Source organism: Megachile rotundata, unplaced genomic scaffold, assembly GCF_050947335.1.
Source record: "Megachile rotundata isolate GNS110a unplaced genomic scaffold, iyMegRotu1 scaffold0744, whole genome shotgun sequence".
Lineage (NCBI taxonomy): Eukaryota > Metazoa > Arthropoda > Insecta > Hymenoptera > Megachilidae > Megachile > Megachile rotundata.
In genome coordinates, this window is record NW_027474041.1 from 55,001 (window position 1) to 67,500 (window position 12,500).

A 12,500-nucleotide genomic window follows, 5' to 3' on the forward strand; every position below is an offset into this window, starting at 1 on the left:
CTTTAAGCCACGTATACGAAAAGCAATACGCTGCCAGAACTTGTAATTAAGCCACGTATGCGAAAAGCAATACGCTGCCAGAACTTGCCTTTAAGCCACGTATACGAAAAGCAATACGCTGTCAGAACTTGCATTTAAGCCACGTATGCGAAAAGCAATACGCTGCCAGAACTTGCCTTTAAGCCACGTATACGAAAAGCAATACGCTGCCAGAACTTGTGCTTATACTTGAATTAACGATAAACATTTATTAATTTCACCCTGAATGTACCGCACGTGATAAACCGTAGCGAATATACCTGAAAAATGTTCTCCTGTCGATTAAAATTGCCGTTTGTAGGAGTTGTCGGTGATCGTTTCATCGATTGGAAAGTACCGAAGAGGACTTAGAGCGAAATCGAATGTACCGGTGACAGGACTTAGAGCGAAAACGAAAGGTAGCACAACGAACCGACTGCGCGGAACGATTTATTATTAATAACATCCTCATTTATGAATCCGAACGTGCCAAAACAATATAGGAGTACTAAGAATACACTGCTCTAACGAGTCCAATCGTTTTTGGAATGGGTTGTCAGTCATAGTTTGACCGAACCGACTATGCCGGTGGGACTTAGTCGTGCACGAACTCACCGCTGAACCGACTATGCGGAACGATTTATTATTAATAACATCCTCATTTATGAATCCGAACGTGCCAAAACCATATAGGAGTATTAAGAATACAATGCTCTAACAGGTCTGATCATTATTTTAATGGGTTATCAGTCATTGTTTCACCGAACCGACTATGCGGAGCGATTTCTTATTAATAACATCCTCATTTATGAATCCGAACGTGCCAAAACCATATAGGAGTACTAAGAGTACACTGCTCTAACGAGTCCAATCGTTTTTGGAATGGGTTGTCAGTCATAGTTTGACCGAACCGACTATGCCGGTGGGACTTAGTCGTGCACGAACTCACCGCTGAACCGACTATGCGGAACGATTTATTATTAATAACTTCCTCATTTATGAATCCGAACGTACCAAAACCATATAGGAGTACTAAGAATACACTGCTCTAACGAGTCCAATCGTTTTTGGAATGGGTTGTCAGTCATAGTTTGACCGAACCGACTATGCCGGTGGGACTTAGTCGTGCACGAACTCACCGCTGAACCGACTATGCGGAACGATTTATTATTAATAACATCCTCATTTATGAATCCGAACGTGCCAAAACCATATAGGAGTATTAAGAATACAATGCTCTAACAGGTCTGATCATTATTTTAATGGGTTATCAGTCATTGTTTCACCGAACCGACTATGCGGAGCGATTTCTTATTAATAACATCCTCATTTATGAATCCGAACGTGCCAAAACCATATAGGAGTACTAAGAGTACACTGCTCTAACGAGTCCAATCGTTTTTGGAATGGGTTGTCAGTCATAGTTTGACCGAACCGACTATGCCGGTGGGACTTAGTCGTGCACGAACTCACCGCTGAACCGACTATGCGGAACGATTTATTATTAATAACTTCCTCATTTATGAATCCGAACGTACCAAAACCATATAGGAGTACTAAGAATACACTGCTCTAACGAGTCCAATCGTTTTTGGAATGGGTTGTCAGTCATAGTTTGACCGAACCGACTATGCCGGTGGGACTTAGTCGTGCACGAACTCACCGCTGAACCGACTATGCGGAACGATTTATTATTAATAACATCCTCATTTATGAATCCGAACGTGCCAAAACCATATAGGAGTATTAAGAATACAATGCTCTAACAGGTCTGATCATTATTTTAATGGGTTATCAGTCATTGTTTCACCGAACCGACTATGCGGAGCGATTTCTTATTAATAACATCCTCATTTATGAATCCGAACGTGCCAAAACCATATAGGAGTACTAAGAGTATACTGCTCTAACGAGTCCAATCGTTTTTGGAATGGGTTGTCAGTCATAGTTTGACCGAACCGACTATGCCGGTGGGACTTAGTCGTGCACGAACTCACCGCTGAACCGACTATGCGGAACGATTTATTATTAATAACATCCTCATTTATGAATCCGAACGTGCCAAAACCATATAGGAGTATTAAGAATACAATGCTCTAACAGGTCTGATCATTATTTTAATGGGTTATCAGTCATTGTTTCACCGAACCGACTATGCGGAGCGATTTCTTATTAATAACATCCTCATTTATGAATCCGAACGTGCCAAAACCATATAGGAGTACTAAGAGTACACTGCTCTAACGAGTCCAATCGTTTTTGGAATGGGTTGTCAGTCATAGTTTGACCGAACCGACTATGCCGGTGGGACTTAGTCGTGCACGAACTCACCGCTGAACCGACTATGCGGAACGATTTATTATTAATAACTTCCTCATTTATGAATCCGAACGTACCAAAACCATATAGGAGTACTAAGAATACACTGCTCTAACGAGTCCAATCGTTTTTGGAATGGGTTGTCAGTCATAGTTTGACCGAACCGACTATGCCGGTGGGACTTAGTCGTGCACGAACTCACCGCTGAACCGACTATGCGGAACGATTTATTATTAATAACATCCTCATTTATGAATCCGAACGTGCCAAAACCATATAGGAGTATTAAGAATACAATGCTCTAACAGGTCTGATCATTATTTTAATGGGTTATCAGTCATTGTTTCACCGAACCGACTATGCGGAGCGATTTCTTATTAATAACATCCTCATTTATGAATCCGAACGTGCCAAAACCATATAGGAGTACTAAGAGTACACTGCTCTAACGAGTCCAATCGTTTTTGGAATGGGTTGTCAGTCATAGTTTGACCGAACCGACTATGCCGGTGGGACTTAGTCGTGCACGAACTCACCGCTGAACCGACTATGCGGAACGATTTATTATTAATAACTTCCTCATTTATGAATCCGAACGTACCAAAACCATATAGGAGTACTAAGAATACACTGCTCTAACGAGTCCAATCGTTTTTGGAATGGGTTGTCAGTCATAGTTTGACCGAACCGACTATGCCGGTGGGACTTAGTCGTGCACGAACTCACCGCTGAACCGACTATGCGGAACGATTTATTATTAATAACATCCTCATTTATGAATCCGAACGTGCCAAAACCATATAGGAGTATTAAGAATACAATGCTCTAACAGGTCTGATCATTATTTTAATGGGTTATCAGTCATTGTTTCACCGAACCGACTATGCGGAGCGATTTCTTATTAATAACATCCTCATTTATGAATCCGAACGTGCCAAAACCATATAGGAGTACTAAGAGTACACTGCTCTAACGAGTCCAATCGTTTTTGGAATGGGTTGTCAGTCATAGTTTGACCGAACCGACTATGCCGGTGGGACTTAGTCGTGCACGAACTCACCGCTGAACCGACTATGCGGAACGATTTATTATTAATAACTTCCTCATTTATGAATCCGAACGTACCAAAACCATATAGGAGTACTAAGAATACACTGCTCTAACGAGTCCAATCGTTTTTGGAATGGGTTGTCAGTCATAGTTTGACCGAACCGACTATGCCGGTGGGACTTAGTCGTGCACGAACTCACCGCTGAACCGACTATGCGGAACGATTTATTATTAATAACATCCTCATTTATGAATCCGAACGTGCCAAAACCATATAGGAGTATTAAGAATACAATGCTCTAACAGGTCTGATCATTATTTTAATGGGTTATCAGTCATTGTTTCACCGAACCGACTATGCGGAGCGATTTCTTATTAATAACATCCTCATTTATGAATCCGAACGTGCCAAAACCATATAGGAGTACTAAGAGTACACTGCTCTAACGAGTCCAATCGTTTTTGGAATGGGTTGTCAGTCATAGTTTGACCGAACCGACTATGCCGGTGGGACTTAGTCGTGCACGAACTCACCGCTGAACCGACTATGCGGAACGATTTATTATTAATAACATCCTCATTTATGAATCCGAACGTGCCAAAACCATATAGGAGTATTAAGAATACAATGCTCTAACAGGTCTGATCATTATTTTAATGGGTTATCAGTCATTGTTTCACCGAACCGACTATGCGGAGCGATTTCTTATTAATAACATCCTCATTTATGAATCCGAACGTGCCAAAACCATATAGGAGTACTAAGAGTACACTGCTCTAACGAGTCCAATCGTTTTTGGAATGGGTTGTCAGTCATAGTTTGACCGAACCGACTATGCCGGTGGGACTTAGTCGTGCACGAACTCACCGCTGAACCGACTATGCGGAACGATTTATTATTAATAACTTCCTCATTTATGAATCCGAACGTGCCAAAACCATATAGGAGTACTAAGAATACAATGCTCTAACAGGTCTGATCATTATTTTAATGGGTTATCAGTCATTGTTTCACCGAACCGACTATGCGGAGCGATTTCTTATTAATAACATCCTCATTTATGAATCCGAACGTGCCAAAACCATATAGGAGTATTAAGAATACAATGCTCTAACAGGTCTGATCATTATTTTAATGGGTTATCAGTCATTGTTTCACCGAACCGACTATGCGGAACGATTTATTATTAATAACTTCCTCATTTATGAATCCGAACGTACCAAAACCATATAGGAGTACTAAGAATACAATGCTCTAACAGGTCTGATCATTATTTTAATGGGTTATCAGTCATCGTTTCACCGAACCGACTATGCGGAGCGGTTTTTTCTCAATTTCTACCGAAAAAAAAAATTTTTTATACACGAATTCATTTATCATCATTTTAAACGTGTTTTACAACTTTTTGGAAAATCGATTTTTTCACGCTAAGTTTTACCGCACTCTCGAATTGGCACGTTCGGATCGCGCGTTAGCATCGTAAGCGCCCGTGCGTAACGGCCGGCGTCGCCGACCATCCGGCCGGCCGTTCGGTATCTATATGGGAGACGACGGTCCGAACATACCGGACGATGGGGCAGCGTCGTTCTCCGCCAAAAGTTACCGCGGGTCAAAAAGACCCAATATACGTATAAGCGGAACTTTGGCAAGTACGAATAATCGTTGCTAAAATGCATCGATCTGACATAAACTAGAATTATGTTCAAAGTAAAATTAATGAAATTTTACACGAACTGAAGGTGTCCTAAGGCAAAATTTCTCTCGTACGAAAGACTAAGTATTTTTACTTCGATACTTTCGTACCATGAGAAATGATATGAAATGACAATTGGTGGTGCATGGAAATATGACGAACGACAACGTAAGTTGGGAAGTTCGTAAAATTTTTAAAGTAAAAATCGACTTTTGAAAAGTTGAGTAAAAATCGCACTTTTTCACTATAAGGTTCAGTGCGTAAGAGCCGGCGTCGCCGACCATTTGGACGGCCGTTCGGTATCTATATGGGAGACGACGGTCCGAACATACCGGACGATGGGGCAGCGTCGTTCTCCGCCATAAGTTACCGCGGGTCAAACAGACCCAATATACGTATAAGCGGAACTTTGGCAAGTACGAATAATCGTTGCTAAAATGCATCGATCTGACATAAACTAGAATTATGTTCAAAGTAAAATTAATGAAATTTTACACGAACTGTGAAGGTGTCCTAAGGCAAAATTTCTCTCGTACGAAAGACTAAGTATTTTTACTTCGATACTTTCGTACCATGAGAAATGATATGAAATGGCAATTGGTGGTGCATGGAAATATGACGAACGACAACGTAAGTTGGGAAGTTCGTAAAATTTTTAAAGTAAAAATCGACTTTTGAAAAGTTGAGCAAAAATCGCACTTTTTCACTATAAGGTTCAGTGCGTAAGAGCCGGCGTCGCCGACCATTTGGACGGCCGTTCGGTATCTATATGGGAGACGACGGTCCGAACATGCCGGACGATGGGGCAGCGTCGCTCTCCGCCAAATGTTACCGCGGGTTGAAAAGGACCCAAAGTGTGGTAAAAAGCAGAACTGTGGCGAATGACGAGAAGTAACTGATGTTAAAATACATCGAATAATACATGCTAAGATTACGTCCCCAAAATAAAGTTATATAAAATTTTGCAAAGCAAAATAGAGGTGTCCTAAGCAAAAATGTGTCTGCCGTATGGAAAAAAGGCAAAGTTTATAGAAATTTTTCTGGACTTCGGCACGAGACACACGAGATATATACTTAGATCGTACTAATAAAGAGAGAGGTGTTCTGAGGAAGGCCAGACACCTCTCGTACGAATGCGAGATACATGTTTATTTCGCGACTTCGTACAACTTTGTGAGAATTAAAGAACGAAGGTTGAGATATGCGACTCGCACAACAAGATGTGGACGACGAACATCTGCGAAAGCAACGAAACGCAAAGTTTCTAATACAAGAAGTGTCAGAAATATATGATCTCTCCGTGGTCTATCCTCAGTATCTATGTCCACGATGTTACAGTGGAACATTACGATTTGAGGAGAAAGGCCCCTAATAAAAGTGTTGGAGAGATCAAATTAATTATAAGTTTGAGAGTGTGAATGAGGTTTTAACATCACACTTATAAATTATATTATATTATAATATTAATATAATAAATAATAGTTGATTATATTATTAGACATAATAATATATATATTATATAGAGAGCGAAAGTGTGAAGAAAAGGGTGAAGAAGGGGGGGGAAAGGCAAGGAAAGTAAGTGAGAGGAGAGGAAAAAAAAATTTTTTTTTTGTTCCTCGTTCGCGCGAAGCGCGAAGAAAATTTTTTGAAAGCAATACGCCGTTGGACTTAGAAAAAAAATAGAAAGGCACGCGCGCGCGCGTAGAGAAAAAAATAAAGCCATGAGCGCCGGCGGACTTAAAAAAATAAATCTCATAACGCGGCTGAGACTTCGAAAATGCTAAGTACTACACGGTCGGATGTTAGAAAGACGGAAAGCAATACGCGGCCAGGACATTGAAAATGAGAAAGCAATACGCGGCCAGGACTTTGGAAATGAGAAAGCAATACGCGGCCAGGACTTTGGAAATGAGAAAGCAATACGCGGCCAGGACTTTGGAAATGAGAAAGCAATACGCGGCCAGGACTATGGAAATGAGAAAGCAATACGCGGCCAGGACTTTGGAAATGAGAAAGCAATACGCGGCCAGGACTTAGAAAATGTAAACGACGCACCGAACCGACTATGCGGAACGGAGTTTCGTCGATAACTCGAACAATTGCGCACCCGAACGTGCCAAACTGGTACAGGAATGCTAGAAATACGTTACTTTATCTATTCTAAGCATTAATTCAATAGGTTGTCAGTAGCCGATCCACCGAACCGACTATGCCCGGGGGACATAGTCGCGGTTGCGCTCCGTACCGAACCGACTAAGCGGAACGGAGTTTCGTCGATAATTTCTACCATTTTGAATTCGAACGTACAAAAACGTTATGGGGGGAAATAGAAATCCGTTACAGTATCGATTCTAAGTGTTTCTTCTATGCGTTGTCAGTCATCGGTTCACCGAACCGACTAAGCGGAACGGAATTTTATCGATAATATCTACAATAGTGGATCCGAACGTGCCAAAACGGTATAGGAATGCTAGAAATACGTTACTGCATCGATTCTGAGCATTAATTCAATAGGTTGTCAGTAGCCGATCCACCGAACCGACTATGCCGGGGGGACATAGTCGCGGTTGCGCTCCGTACCGAACCGACTAAGCGGAACGGAGTTTCGTCGATAATTTCTACCATTTTGAATTCGAACGTACAAAAACGTTATGGGGGGAAATAGAAATCCGTTACAGTATCGATTCTAAGTGTTTCTTCTATGCGTTGTCAGTCATCGGTTCACCGAACCGACTAAGCGGAACGGAATTTTATCGATAATATCTACAATAGTGGATCCGAACGTGCCAAAACGGTATAGGAATGCTAGAAATACGTTACTGCATCGATTCTGAGCATTAATTCAATAGGTTGTCAGTAGCCGATCCACTGAACCGACTATGCCGGGGGGACATAGTCGCGGTTGCGCTCCGTACCGAACCGACTAAGCGGAACGGAGTTTCGTCGATAATTTCTACCATTTTGAATTCGAACGTACAAAAACGTTATGGCGGTAATAGAAATCCGTTACAGTATCGATACTGAGTGATTTTTCTATGCGTTGTCGGTCATCGGTTCACCGAACCGACTAAGCGGAACGGAGTTTTGTCGATAATATGTACAATAGTGGATCCGAACGTGCCAAAACGGTATAGGAATGCTAGAAATACGTTACTGCATCGATTCTGAGCATTAATTCAATAGGTTGTCAGTAGCCGATCCACCGAACCGACTATGCCGGGGGGACATCGTCGCGGTTGCGCTCCGTACCGAACCGACTAAGCGGAACGGAGTTTCGTCGATAATTTCTACCATTTTGAATTCGAACGTACAAAAACGTTATGGCGGTAATAGAAATCTGTTACAGTATCGATACTGAGTGATTTTTCTATGCGTTGTCGGTCATCGGTTCACCGAACCGACTAAGCGGAACGGAGTTTTATCGATAATATCTACAATAGTGCATCCGAACGTGCCAAAACGGTATAGGGACACTAGAAATACGTTACTTTATCTATTCTAAGCAATAATTCAATAGGTTGTCAGTAGCCGATCCACCGAACCGACTATGCCGGAGGGACTTGGTCGCACTCGGACGGTCCACCGAACCGACTATGCGGAACAGAGTTTCGTGGATGATTTCTACGATATTGAATTCGGACGTACCAAAACGTTCTAGCGGCAATAGAAATCGGCTACGGCATCGATTCTAAGTGTTTTTTATATGCGTTGTCAGTCATCGGTTCACCGAACCGACTATGCGGAACGATGTTTCTCCGTTAATTTCGACATTTATGAATCCGAACGTGCCGAAACGGTATAGCGGTGCTAGATATACGTTACTTTATTGGTTTTGAGCAATTTTTATATAGGTTGTCAATCATCGTTTCACCGAACCGACAATGCGGAATGAAAAAATTTCGATAATTACGTTAATAATGAATCCGAACGTGCCAAAGTGGTATAAATGTTCTAGCAATACGTTATTCTATAGGTTTTGATCGTTTTTTATATATGTTGTCAGTCATCGTTTCACCGAACCGACTATGCCGGAAGGACTTGGTCGTGCTCGGACGGCCCACCGAACCGACTATGCGGAACGAAAAATTTTCAATAATTTTGTTATTTATTAATCCGAACGTGTCAAAGCGGTATAAATCTTCTAGTCATACGATATTCGATAGGTTTTAATCGTTTTTATTATAGGTTGTCAGTCATCGTTTCACCGAACCGACTATGCGGAATGAAAAATTTTCGATAATTTCGTTAATTATGTATCCGAAAGTGCCGAAACGGTATATCGGTGCTAGAAATACGTTACTTTATCGGTTATGAACAATTTTTATACAGGTTGTCAATCATCGTTTCACCGAACCGACTATGCGGAACGAATAATTCTCAATAATTTTGTTATTTATGAATCCGAACGTGCCAAAGTTGTATAAACGTTCTAGTAATACGTTATTCTATTGGTTTTAATCGTTCTTAGTATAGGTTGTCAGTCATCGTTTCACCGAACCGACTATGCCGGACGGACTTGGTCGTGCTCGGACGGCCCACCGAACCGACTATGCGGAACGAATAATTTTCAATAATTTTGTTATTTATGAATCCGAACGTGCAAAAATTGTATAAATGTTCCAGTAATACGTTATTCTATAGGTTTTAATCGTTTTTAATATAGGTTGTCAGTCATCGTTTCACCGAACCGACTATGCGGAACGAATAATTTTCAATAATTTTGTTATTTATGAATCCGAACGTGCAAAAATTGTATAAATGTTCCAGTAATACGTTATTCTATAGGTTTTAATCGTTTTTAATATAGGTTGTCAGTCATCGTTTCACCGAACCGACTATGCGGAACGAATAATTTTCAATAATTTTGTTATTTATGAATCCGAACGTGCAAAAATTGTATAAATGTTCCAGTAATACGTTATTCTATAGGTTTTAATCGTTTTTAATATAGGTTGTCAGTCATCGTTTCACCGAACCGACTATGCGGAACGAATAATTCTCAATAATTTTGTTATTTATGAATCCGAGCGTGCCGAGGTGGTAGAAATGTTCCAGTAATACGTTATTCTATAGGTTTTAATCGTTTTTAATATAGGTTGTCAGTCATCGTTTCACCGAACCGACTATGCCGGAAGGACTTGGTCCCGGTCGGACGGCCTACCGAACCGACTATGCGGAACGAAAAATTTTCAATAATTTTGTTATTTATGAATCCGAACGTGCCAAAATTGTATAAATGTTCTAGTGATACGTTATTCTATTGGTTTTAATCGTTTTTTATATAGGTTGTCAGTCATCGTTTCACCGAACCGACTATGCGGAACGAAAAATTTTGGATAATTTCGTTAATTATGAATCCGAACGTGCCAAAATGGTATAAATGTTCTAGTAGTGCGTTATTCTATACGTTTTAATCATTTTTAATATAGGTTGTCAGTCACCTTTTCACCGAACCGACTATGCGCAATGAAAAATTTTCGATAATTTCGTTAATTATGAATCCGAACGTGCCAAAATGGTATAAATGTTCTAGTGATACGTTATTCTATAGGTTTTAATCGTTTTTTATATAGGTTGTCAGTCGTCGATTCACCGAACCGACTATGCCGGAGGGACTTTGGTACGTTCGGACTCGGCACCGAACCGACTATGCGGAGAGATTTTTGCTCAATTTTTTGAAAAAATATAAATATTTTCTCGATTCTTGTATGTTATTTGGACGTATACTGTTATTTGTTACTCGTTTATTACGTTAGAAATTCGTTTGGTATTTATTTTGGCGAGAAAAGGAAAAAAAATTTTTTTTCGATTAATTTTGTCATTAAATTTCGTAAAATAATTGTTAAAACATCGTCCGTATACTTTTTAGCGTGTTTGACAACTTTTTGAAAAATCGATTTTTTCGCGCTAAGTTTTACCGCACTTTCGAATTGGCACGTTCGGATCGCGCGTTAGCATCGTAAGCGCCCGTGCGTAACGGCCGGCGTCGCCGACCATCCGGCCGGCCGTTCGGTACCTATAAGGAGACGTTCGGTCCGATCGTACCAGACGGAACAGAGTCGGGCGCGTGGCTATTCTATGACCTCGGTTGAGAACTAGTCCACCGCTCCTCGTGCGTAACTTCGTGTTGCCTCGACTGTTCGTGTTCTCGGTATCGATGCAGGATTTTCTCCACACTGCATTGTCGCGTGTCGGCGTCTAAGACCAAATGGCACATATGCGACGAACCTTTAACATGAGGCTGGTGACTCGTATGCACTTTGGTGTGTACGTTGTACTGACTCAAGCGGCACAGGCTACTAAAAATTAAAAAGGGATAGAATAAAACCGACCGTTCTAAAACGGGCCAAAAAAGGTTTTATAAAATTTATTTTAAAAATGAATTAGATAGTGGTGTTGAACGAACTTGTTCGTTACAACGCCTTCAGTCGAGAGGCTAAAAAATTTTGAAACGGAATATTTATTCCGAAATTCAGAAATGATATTACGTCCCCTTAATGTTTTGTGCGTCTCGAACGCCTAAATATTTTCTCGATGCGCGAGAAAACTTCTTCTTCGCGGAGAGTTTTTCGGTACGATGAAGTAAAATATTAAATAAATGCTTCACTATACGTACAGCGCAGAGATATTGAAACGAAATAATATGTAACTATGACTCGTAAAAACGGTTTCTGAAATGGAAACTTCTTCCAAAGTGAAGAGTTTTCGGTACGGGTGATTTCTCGATATTACATCGAGTTTTCGCTTATACGTACAAAAAATATTATTACGGTGTGTATCGTAACTATGACACGAAATTTTGAGAGAGAGAAAATAAAAATTTGGGTGGATTTGTAAGAATCGATGTGCCCAGCGCGAGCTAAAATTCTCTGTGTACGTGCTTGCTCCGATTTGTTTTTTTCGAACAGCATGTCCGTTGTACGCGCTATCACGGTACGTTCAGCACGCCACTTGTACGCGCTAACCTTTATCGGTGTGTCTTAAATAAAATACCAAAGAGAGTTGAAAGGAGAGAATAGAAGAGAGAGTTTGGAGGAACAAAAATTTAATATGACTGAAAAACACATGAGAGAAGAACCAAATAAAAAAAGGGAACGTTTAAGCTGATATTGGTTCATCACAAAAAAATGGTATTTATGAAAAAGGCGGAAAGAACACCGATATTGTGGAGGTTCAATACGGAGCGTGTGTGGTTTACGTGCTTATACCGTTTCGATGTAAAGCGTGAAAGCGGGTGTACGTGCTTCCAAAATTTCAACGGATACACACTTTCCGGCACGGAGAGAGTTTTAGCGGGATTTTCTTTTACGCGCTTCTTCGATATCCACGACGAAAAGAGAGACTAAAAACGGAGGTTTCGTATCGATATATGCCTAGCGCGAGCTACCTTTGTACGTGCTTCCTCTTGTTCGTTTTTCG